This window comes from Mytilus galloprovincialis, chromosome 10, assembly GCF_965363235.1.
Source record: "Mytilus galloprovincialis chromosome 10, xbMytGall1.hap1.1, whole genome shotgun sequence".
NCBI lineage: Eukaryota > Metazoa > Mollusca > Bivalvia > Mytilida > Mytilidae > Mytilus > Mytilus galloprovincialis.
Window position 1 is genome coordinate 25,027,141 of NC_134847.1, and position 12,345 is coordinate 25,039,485.

Genomic DNA, 12,345 nt, shown 5'->3' on the forward strand with positions numbered 1-12,345 from the left:
AAATTAAAAATCATAAAAGACTAAGAAAGGCAAGAGGCTCCTGACTTGGGACAGGCACAACACTGCGGGGATATTAAACCTGTTTTTGAGATCTCAACCCTCCCCCTATACCTCTAGCTAATGTAGAAAAAATAAACACACAGCAATACGCACAGTGACACTCAGTTAAAAAAAAATCCGAGTCCGATGTCAGAATAGGAAACAAAAAAACTAAACAAAATGACAATGATACATGAATTAACAAAGGACTACTAGCAGTTATTGACATGCCAGCTCCAGACCTCAATTAAACTGATTGAAAGATTATTTCTTGATCATATGAATGTCAAGCACAATCCCTCCCGTTAGGGATTTTGTATCATACTATCATAAAATATACAAGGAGAACATAACCCGTACGATGCCTTTTTGCTTTTTAACTTTGTACGTTATTTTTGCCATTTTCTATTTTTTTTATCATTATTGTTCAAGCGTCACTGATTCGTCTGTTGTAGACCAAACAGGAGTCTAGCTTACCAAAATTTCAAATCGTGGTATATATGAGGAGTTTATTATTGATATCCGACATGTTTTACTGTTTTTGTTGCATTATCGAATACACATTTATTTTATATCTTTACCTGTTTGACGTTTACATTTTGACGTCAAACGCGCGATTCTACACCAGAGTTGATGTTAATCTAGTCATTCGATAACAGGACTTAAAATATTTCAATCCTTTATAAAAAAAAAAAGAAGATGTGGTATGATTGCCAATGAGACAACTATCCACAAAAGACCAAAATGACACAGACATTAGCAACTATAGGTCATCGTACGGCCTTCAACAATGAGCAAAGCCCATACCGCATAGTGAGCTATAAATGGCCCCGATAAGACAATGTAAAACAATTCAAACGAGAAAACTAGCGGCCTTATTTATATAAAAAAATGAACGAAAAACAAATATGTAACACACGAACAAACGACAACCACTGAATTACAGGCTCCTGACTTGGGACAGGCACATACTTAAATAATGTGGCGGGGTTAAACATGTTAGCGGGATCCCAACCCTCCCCCTAACCTGGGACAGTGGTATAACAGTACAACATAAGAACGAACTATAAAAATCAGTTGAAAAAGGCTAAACTCATCAGATGGACAAAAATACAAGTGGACTTTATTGCTTGATTTTAACATACTTAAACAAAATACAAAAATAAAAAAGCGATGAACGTGGTTGTTAAATTTGATGTATGCTTTTTTGTGCTCCTTTGTTAATTTTCTTTTTTTGATTGAAATTGTTACACGGTGATGACTGCTGTACTCCTAAAACAGTTTTACCTATTATGTCTGTTTTGTTCACACATCGTTGTCAATATAACGGAATTTGATGCTCCTGTCATACAAGTGAGAGGTTTAGCGCTATAAAACCAAGTTCAATCCACCATTTTCTACATAGGAAAATGCCTGTACCAAGTCAGGAATATGACAGTTGTTGTCCGTTCGTATGATGTGTTTTATCTTTTGATTTTGCCATTTGATTAGGGACTTTCCGTTTTGAATTTTCGGAGTTCAGAATTTTTGTGATTTTACTTTTTATTTACTCTTTGGTAAACTAATGATAAACACAATTACCCCTAGATAGTATTGTCTAATTCAAATATGTTTTGTCACGTCGCCTGTGTTAGTAATGTTACCAATTTATGTATTCGATACATATATAATTGCACATACCAAAAGAAAACTGTGGTAATTGGTTTTTTTTTATATATCTGGTAAATTGATGGAGTTCTTTTTAGTTTTTTTTTACTAATATGTTAGAGAAATAAATTGATTTATAATTGCACACATTCGATTATTCATATCATATTGTGTCTAATTTTTGTAAGCATATTATAATCATTTCTTACATTCTAATGTGAAGCGGTTATGTGGAGGCAATTGGTGGGAAAATAGGTTGAACTTGAAAATTATTGAAATTGGAAAATAGCAAAATAAATGTAGTTGTTTATGAAAACGATAAAAAAAAATCACTGAGAACGAGAAATTGATGAAAACAATATTTGAAATTGAAAACTTACACGAAAACATGTTACTATTTGGGTATTTGAAAACCTTTTTTTATCCCTTCGTGTGAGTAAGTTAAATGCATTTTCAAGGTCAACGGCATACAATCTGCTATTTATTTTGCATAATCGTGCATACACAAAAGAATCTGCTGTAAGTCATACAATATTATTTTTTCTAATAGGATTATTTGTAAAAGGAAGTATTTATTTTTTATATACATTTTCATTACGGATATTATCAAAAGCTAAAAGAATTATGCATAATTGATTTCATTAGCAAGGTTCAACGAACAAAGAAAAAATAGTGTATACATATTCGGTAGATCAAACATTCCTGTCTTAATAATTTTCAGATCATGTTAATTATATAAAAATCTAAAATCTAAGTTTAAATTAGAACACACACGCGACCTCGCGGGCCAGTGACTGGATTGAAATACATATGCTTTGTGTTTAGCCAACATATGTTTTTAGTATTCGTATTGTCATCTGATAAAGTCATTCTGATTGTAAGGTGCATTGTATTCTCTTTTGTCATAATCTTTCTGTTTGAACAAGCATTGGTTTTCTTTTCTAAAGTAAACTTGCTGTGAACTAATTTAAATTTTTAACAAATTAACCAAATAAAAGATGTATTAAGGTGGAAGAAAACAGACTTTTTAAATAGTGTAACATAGATATAAAACAACAACTGGAAGAATTCCAGGTTTTCCAGATAGAGGAGAGATTTACAGAAGGTAACAGGTAACCAAACCGGATACTGCATGTGACGTTAACAATTGGTATCGGTATCGGATATCTACTGCTTGAATTAAAAAAGAAACAATTTTGTAACATCTGAACAATAGGTTAAAGGATGTCGCTTCTTGACACCTTCCATTTTTCAAAACAGAAAATATCAATTGGTTTGAACGCTCAAAAAGGAGACATTGAGCTGATTTTGCAATTTGCTTCTATTCTGATCCGTTAATGGTAAATTTGTTCCTCAAATTCGATTCGATCCGTTAATAATTAGTTATATTAATCATGTGAGAGAAATAAAAGCCTGGAATAGTGTACTTTTTAATCAACACCTTTGTCCTATGTTAGTTACATAATACAGTTGAATTCTCTGATTTTACGAGAAACATGTATAAATTACATAAACAAACGACAACTACTGTACACCAGATTCCTGACTTAGGACAGGTACAAACATATGCGGATTAAACGTTTTAATGGTACCAAACCCTCTCCCTTTTTCCTGAAACAATAGCATAACATCACAACATAGAAAAACACACGATAAAATATCAATTGGAAGGCTTAACTCAATGAAAATACGTAAACTAACACACTATGAACGAATAAATTTGATCTGCGATACCTGAATGCAAATGAATAGTTAATAAAATATTAGGGACAAACATTCAAGGCCAAAAAGTAAACAAGTCCAAACAAAGCCATGGCAAGACACCACCGCGAAATATTTCACCCTTCGAAAATAATCACTTTTGAAAAAAAAACGGTTTTCATTATATACACAGGTAAATGAAAAATAACTTTGTCGGTTTAGGTATACTACTTATGTGTATATAAATTCTTCCAATTATTACGTCTGTTTGTTTTGTTCACTCATTGTTGTCAATGTAATGGAATTTTATGATACTGTCGTACAAGTGGGCTTTGTACAAAGTCATGGTTTTTTTTTATAGACGTCTTTACAGTATATCAGTTAATCCGATTACTCTTAGATCGAAAATGTGTGTCTTTTATCTTTATCTAAGTGTTTTTGTTCTTAGTGATTCCGGAAATTTCCAACTGGATACGGAGGGAGGGGGCATGTCAGTGCTGTAGCCACTTTTTTGTACTAGGCAGGTGCAAATGGTGTTCAGAGTACATCGTGAAAGATTTTGAAGAAAAATATATCATGCACACTGACATCAGCAGTACTCGTGTAAGTGATGATTTTTAGGCGAATGTGAAATTACATGTTGTCAGTATCTTTTTATTTACTCTTGACCCCATAGTTTTCAAACACGATCATGAACTTGGGACAGTATATTGGTTAGGTTGTTTAAAATTTTACTGCCTTGTACGGCATTTTTTTTTTATTGATTCTGTTACAAATCGTCGCATAGTACATTTTGCTATATCGCGAACAGTGATAAAATGAAAAAATGCACGAAATAAACACCAGAAATAGCCGATGATTTAATGATATTGGTAGTGAATTCAAAACAGACTTTTAAAGATCTACCAAAAATACACTGACAAAACAAATTAGGTTGTACCACAGAAAACAACTAATGAGGGTTCTGACATACTGCATAAATATGTGGATGGTTTAAACTAGTATATCATCCCTCCTTTAATAATAATACATAATCTGCAATAATAATGCTTACAGGACACTTACATATAAATAACGATACACCAGTTAACAAAAACAAAACAATGATAAATATAATTAAACAGTATCAAAGAATGCTTGCGTTTATTGAATGTAGCTTCACAGTACTTAAACATAAAAATGCAGAAACAGTAGTTTACCGATTTTTAAATCTAATAAATCCGTTAAGAAGATAAATTATGTTAACAAGCAAAAACTGAGGAAATTGCATGCAAATTAAAAAAAAAAGACCGGTTTCGTCGACCAGATAAACGTTTCCTGCTTTGCATTCACGAACTTTTTCAAAAATTGTTGAAATTGTTTGCAATTGAGCCCTTTATCCGATGTGAGTGTCTGAATGTATAAAAGGCCGTGATGTTGATCTAGATGGCCATATTGTTTGGTAATGACTAAAAACGTATTCATCTAGTTTAAATATTTGCTGCAGACAGAATTCATTGATGGAAAATGCGGAAACTGAATGACGGCTATGGGATACAGTATCAGCTGAAAGGTTCCGTAAATTGTTAATAGTTAATAAGAGTATACAACATTCAGCAACCAAATTCAAATTATTGCACTCTTATATAAAAATAGATTTTTTTTATTATTATAATTCTATGTTTATTTGCGTTGTACGATAATAATATTCCACAATCATCATTTAATAATAAAATTAGAAAGACTTATTCGGTTACTACAAAAGTGCATAAAAAATTCATTAAATAAACAAAAAAGTCACGTACAAACAATATAATATATGATCAACATGTTCTTAATCCTGTACAGGAACAGAAAAACTGCGCACTGTGTATCTGTTGCTTACTCATGCTTCTAAAACGATTAGTTTTGACATGGAAAAGAACAGTTTTAAGCAGAATATAAAAGCATTTCGAGATTAGGTACAAACCAAACACGACCTCAAATTTGTTTAACAAATCAACTGTGAGTTTTGCACCTATTTAAGAAAATTTAACTCAACGTATGTTCTGTTGGAAGAGGACAACTTCGAGGATTTTTTTCTATATATTTTTTTGCATTGAAATCAGGGGTAAACATATAATATCTTTAGATTATTGCAAAACACAAAATTATCACGGAAAGGACTGTAGACAAGAATACATTCTTTGATTTCTCTTCACGTTTATTAATTAATAAAGCAATCAAGGAACCTTAATCTGTAAAAGTGTGCATAGATTGTTACGAAATTAGGATATGGTAGTCTTGTTATTCATATAACATCCTAATAATAGTAGCTTTTTTCAACGAAATCCCGTGCGAAAAAAGGCAACAGTTGTATGCCAGTGTTCAAAAGTCATAAATGGATTGAACGAAAACAAATCCGAAGTTATATGATAGACATTCTATTCGGTACCGGAGCCATTTTGAAAACCCGTTTCAACAACGAGATATTAAAACATTTCTGAAAACTATGGCATTGTTCTATGGTAGTTAAAAATAATACAAATCAAAACAGCAATGGTACAATAGATATTTGCCATATTATGCATATATACAAGGGAAACTTCGTTCAGAAAATCGGTACGTTGTGGCAAATATAGTTAAAATCTACAGACTTGAATAAAGAGATTTTTATTATTAAATTTATAACATAGTTTACTCACTTCTTAATGCGCTAGCGTTTATTGTTAACAAAAAGTCATTAACAACTATATTCAAAAACAAAACTCGTATTAAGTCACTTAAGTCAAGTGCATGTTTGAAAAAGGATTGCCTGCTAATTTATAAATTTATTATTATTGGTATCAGTAATCAATTCGACTTATATGATGTGGATAATTCAATTCCCTTTTATTAGCAAATTTAAAGTACGTGTATGAATATAGTTAATGTTTACTTTATTTGTTATATAATTCAACTTCATGCCTTGGTAGTTCTAATGATTTGAATATCAAGTTTTAAAACATATACAAATATATAGATATACACGAAAATCACGTGATTGTTATATGTGAGTAAATGATAGCTTCTGTTGTCGTCCATGCAATGATTTCATATGTGTATTATAAGTACTGTAGATAAAGTAGACGTTTAGGGCAATACATATAATTAAGTCCAGATTTTGACATACAAGAAGCAAGTATGTAAACACAAATAATGCATAAATTAAACAATAATTCAACATTATTAAACGAGTATTTTAAATATTAACCAGATGCTCTGCAGGGCGCAGCTTTATACGACCGCAGAGTTCGAACCCTGAACATAGGGGCAAGTATGGACACAACATTCAAGCTTGATACTGCTCTGAATTTGGATTGTGATTAAAAAGTTGACACAACACCGGTTTCTGACACATAATGAATGTGGTCTAAGAACTTAAACTTAAAAACTTTAAATTTTAAATTGGACATTACCTATTATGGTTCAATATCCAAAATCTAAATACATGGTTAGATTCAGCATATCAAAGAACCCCATATATACAATATTTGTTGAAATCAAACAAAGTTTAATTTTGGACCGCAATTTGGATCAACTTGAAAACTGGGCCTATAATTAAAAATCTAAATACAGGTTTAGATTCAGCATATCAAAGAACCCCAAGAACTCAATTTTTGTTAAAATCAATCTTAGTTTAAATTTGGACCCGTTGGGCCTTAATGTAGATCAATTTAAAAATGGGACTAAAAATTAAGAATCTACATACACAGTTAGATTCGGCATATCAAAGAACCCCAATTATTCAAATTTTTGATGAATTTAAACAAAGTTTACTTTTGGACCCCTTCGTCCCCTTATTCCTAAACTGTTGGGACCAAACCTCCCAAAATCAATTCCAACCTTTCTTTTATGGTCATAAACCTTGTGTTTAAATTATATTGATTTCTATTTACTTATACTTAAGTTATGGTGCGAAAACCAAGAAAAATGCTTATTTGGGCCCCTTTTTGGCCCTTAATTCCTAAACTGTTATGACCTCAACTCCCAAAATCAATCCCAACCTTCCTTTCATGTTCATAAACCTTGTGTTTAAATTTCATTGATTTCTATTTACTTAAACTAAAGTTATTGTGCGAAAACCAATAATAATGCTTATTTGGGCCCTTTTTTGGCCCCTAATTCCTTAACTGTTGGGACCAAAACTCCCAAAATCAATCCCAACTTTCCTTCAGTGGTCATAAATCTTGTGTCAAAATTTCAAAGATTTCTATTTACTTAAACTAAAGCTATAGTGTGAAAACCAAGAAAATGCTTATTTGGACCCTTTTTGGCCCCTAATTTCCAAACTGTTGGGACCAAAACTTCCAAAATCAATCCCTACCTTCCTATTATGGTCATAAGCCTTGTGTTTAATTTCATAGATTTCTATTCACTTATAGTGCGAAAACCAAAAGTCTTCGGACGCCGACGACGACTACGGACGACGACAACGACGACGACGCCAACGTGATACCAATATACGAAAACAAATATTCATTTTTTGCGGTCGTATAAAAATGAAAGCGATCAAAAATTTGCATCGCCCTTTCCTTTTCCCCATCTCTTTTCCCTTTTCTCGATTACTATTTCAGCACGTAAATAATCAATTGAATGATAACCAACATATACGTTTAGATACGTCAACGTATCAGATACGGATACGATACGTCTTTCATGTCCCACTTCTAGTAATATATATTCGATACATCAACCGTGTAACTATATGGTCGATACCTTATAAACTATGTTACTTATATGCTTGGTATATGAACAATACTATTTTTATATTTGATATATCATCTGTGCTACTTATATTTTTGATACATCAACGGTGTAACTTATGTGTTTGATACATCGATTATATCACTTATGTGTTTGATACATCGATTATATCACTTATGTGTTCGATACATCGATTATATCACCTATGTGCTCAATACGTCAATAGCATGCATTATGTCACTTGTATGTTTATACATCAACTTGGTTGCATATATGCTTTAGTTGTGTTACTTATATGAATAACAGGAGATATGATGTATACATCAATGAAACAGGAAAGAAACAAAACAAATGATGGTTTTGTATTTTCTATAAATGGATTATTTGACAGGATATTCGGGAGACCGTAGCATTATCACTTGCATTAAATTTCTATTAAAGAATACTTATTAGAAAGAAACGACATAGAATATTGTATCAACTGAGTGTTTTTTTTTTTTTATATGCATGAAACTAACATCAATCCTTTCGTTTTTAGAATACTGAAACAGTTATGCGGACCCCATATAAAAGCATGTTATTTTTACTTCTGACTGCTGTAATAATTAGTACGATTGATGGCTAACTTAAGAAAATAGATGCCATATCAAATACGATAGAGGCCGTACCAAAGAAGGATGTTATTGCTTCCATCAAGAACAGTAATTATTTAAATGAATCACAGAATTCTAGTGCAGTGAATTCATTTGTAATAACGATTTTAATTAATTTCAGAAAACATGTTGTCTGTTCTAAAACATTTGAAACATGTAACATTTTAAAATGAATTTGACCATTTACTCTTGAGGTCACCCATGGGCTTTCTGATTACCTGATTACTATGTACAAATAAGTAGATGTGGTATGACGATTGATTTGAAAATGTATAATTTTACCCTTAATGTCAACGTCTGGTTAGTATTTTTTGACTACCAATATTCTCATTTGAGGAAGAAAAGAATGGCATTAGAGAAGGCAGAATAACAAAAACGATTGTGATTATTAAATTACCACAAAATTGAGATCATGCGATTACAATGACAAAACACTTTGTTTATTTGATAACAATGACATAATCATTGTGATTGATATAACTAAACCAATCGTAATCATGTGATTAATATAACCAAAACATCGTGATCATGTGATTATAATGACAAAAAAAATCTGTTATGTGATAGCATGTGTGATTGACAGATAAGATCATTGTGATAATATTAAAACTACACTGTGATAATGTAATAACAATTATCAAATTAGTTTGAATATCTCATCGCAATGGCAAAACTATTGTGATTTTGTGATTACAAGGACACACACCTGGTGATTGTGAGATTACCATATAAAGTCATTAATTATGACTATTTAATTACTAAATACCTTAGTCAGATAATAATAGATAGAAGAATAATCAAACTTGACTCAAAATTGAAAGATAATTTTATAATATTATATTTATTTGATGTTCAAATGAAGACAATCAAACTAAGAAGACTACGCAGACGCAGTCTTCCAAAAAATGTGATACAGAAGATGTAGGTAGAACAATGCGGTTTCGGATAATTTAATTATTTTTTTCATATTTTACAGAATGTGGAGGAAAACGAGAAATAGTTTTCATTCTTGATTCATCGGGAAGTGTTGGAACGCAGAATTTCCAAACTATGTTAAACACCGCAGCAAATATCGCCCATCATTTCAAAATTGGCAGTCAATACACACAAGTGGGGTTAGACAGATTTTCCTCGACAACAAACACAATGATAAAACTAAAGCAATGGAACAATTGGTTCGCTCTTCAAATGAAGATTAAACAAATTCCGTATATCTCAGGACTTACATATACTTGGCTTGCACTAGACCATGCAAGAACTGAAAGTTTTTCTGAAAGCTACGGTAGGTAATTAATTAGTATAGAAATATATTTAATTGCAATCTACAAAACAAACCGTCAATTAAAAACGAGTAATACTTGAGACAAATCAGGAGATTTTCAATCATAGTCAGACAACAAGCTGCTTTCTTTAAAGATTAACAGGCAATCGTAAACTCTAAACTACTGCAAATATGAAAGGTCAATTAGTAATTTCATTTGATATTTATTTCAATCAATGGTTATAACATTGTATGTTACAAGCAGATAATGAAAGATACTTAGTAAACAAACGCTGAAATAGGAGTCAAACTTACACGTGTATCCTTAACTTGAGAATTTTGTACACCAGATGTATCAAATTATCACCTTTTTCAAATTGGAATTCATAGAAACCATACATTTTTAGAATCGGTGAAAACTAAGTATAAGATGACATCGGATGTGATTATTTTAAACCGGAAATTACTGATCATATATAGCGGTTTTTTTTTTCAAGAAATAAATCGGATGGTTTTTCCCCATATAATTCCCCAAATGTAACCCTACTTGTCATTTTCAACAGATTTGCTGCAGTTTTCACTATTAAAAGACATAAAATAATTTAGCTAGATATTAAGGAATAACATAAAAATTTAAAAGAAAGAAATTTCTAATCGTCTTCTTTAGATTTCTTATACAACTTCTTTTCCGTGTTCTGTTGAATTTAGATTCAACAAAATATGCAAAAATAAGATTTAAGATTAGTGCGATTGCTATTGAACGTGATCGATATAATAAAACAGCTTTGAAAATAGAATGTACTCCACGATTGAAGATAAATAGTTGGTTAGATTTGGTTTGTGTTCAAATCTTGTATATTTTTAAGAACTTAAAAACAAATTGATCTCTGATTACACTGACATGTGATTACTTTTTGTACGCATATAAGGACAATACTTGTATAAGGTTTAGTTGATTTACTGTAAGACAATTCATGTCAGATTTGTCAATTATATAATATAATATATATATATATATATATATATATATATATATATATATATATATATATATATATATATATATATATATATATATATATATATATATATATATATATATATATAAACAAAATGAAGTATGTAATTAATTTCTTCCGTAAAATTCCTTAGAAACCATGTATACAATAATATTAAGTTAAAAGACCAGACTGATCTGAACCGATCTTAACGGCTGGTCGGTAAATTAAATACCGTTCCGACATTTTGCTTCTAGTAATAAATACAGAACTTTGTGCAAAGTGATAAACATAAATTAAATATACTGCAAGAACTATTAATAATGACATTTTAAAACATTTTTATAAAAAAAAAACACATTTCATTTTACTATGATAGTAAATGCAAATTTATTCTCTATATATTTTTGACAGGAGCAAGACCTGGAATTCCAAAAATCGCGATTGTGATGACAGATGGCAGATCTCAAAATAAAACAGAAACTTGCAAGGCAGCAAAGAGACTACGAGATAGTGGGGTAAAAGTATTTGCTATTGGTATAGGCAACATCGACTGGAGTGAGATAATATGCATAACACTAGATGGTTTCCGTATCCGGGTGAACAATTTTTCTGCACTGAAATCAAAGTCCTTCAGAAAAAGAATTGCGAATGAAGCTTGCTCACGTATGTTTATTTTTAACATTATGAATTTGAGGAACAAATTTACCATTAACGGATCAGAATAGAAGCAAATTGCAAAATCAGCTCTATGTCTCCTTTTTGAGCGTTCAAACCAATTGATATTTTCTGTTTTGAAAAATGGAGGTTGTCAAGAAACGAAATCCTTTAACCTATTGTTCAGATGTTACAAAATTGTTTCTTTTTTAATTCAAGCAGTAGATATCCGATACCGATACCAATTGTTAATGTCACATGCAGTATCCGGTTTGGTTACCTGTTACCTTCTAATCTCTCCTCTATCTGGAAAACCTAGAATTCTTCCAGTTGTTGTTTTATATCTATGTTACACTATTTAAAAAGTCTGTTTTCTTCCACCTCAATACATCTTTACATACATAATTGTTTCTTTTTTTTAATTCAAGCAGTAGATATTAAGTAGACTTTTCGAGTGTTTCTCCATTTAAATGGTAAATTTATAGTTGTATTCATTAGGTATTGTTTGAATATTAAAAAAAATGCATATTCAGAGGTAAATTAAACATTTAACTGTGGAGTAACTTTATCATTGAAAACAATGGGTTCACAAAATATACCATATACCATACGAATCTTTTTTCACTGACGTTTTTGCTGTGGTTGAATTCAACTTAATTCTGCACCATAATATTTCTTCTAATTA

General features: G+C 31.0%; 1 long non-coding RNA gene across 1 annotated transcript; it reads left to right on the forward strand.

Moving 5' to 3' along the window:
- Positions 1-5,318: 5,318 nt before the first annotated feature.
- LOC143049052 (uncharacterized) lies at positions 5,319-10,020 on the forward strand. The gene is made up of 3 exons (XR_012970026.1): positions 5,319-5,476; positions 8,630-8,792; positions 9,721-10,020. It is a non-coding gene; the product is annotated as an uncharacterized LOC143049052 (long non-coding RNA).
- The last annotated feature ends 2,325 nt before the right edge of the window (positions 10,021-12,345 follow it).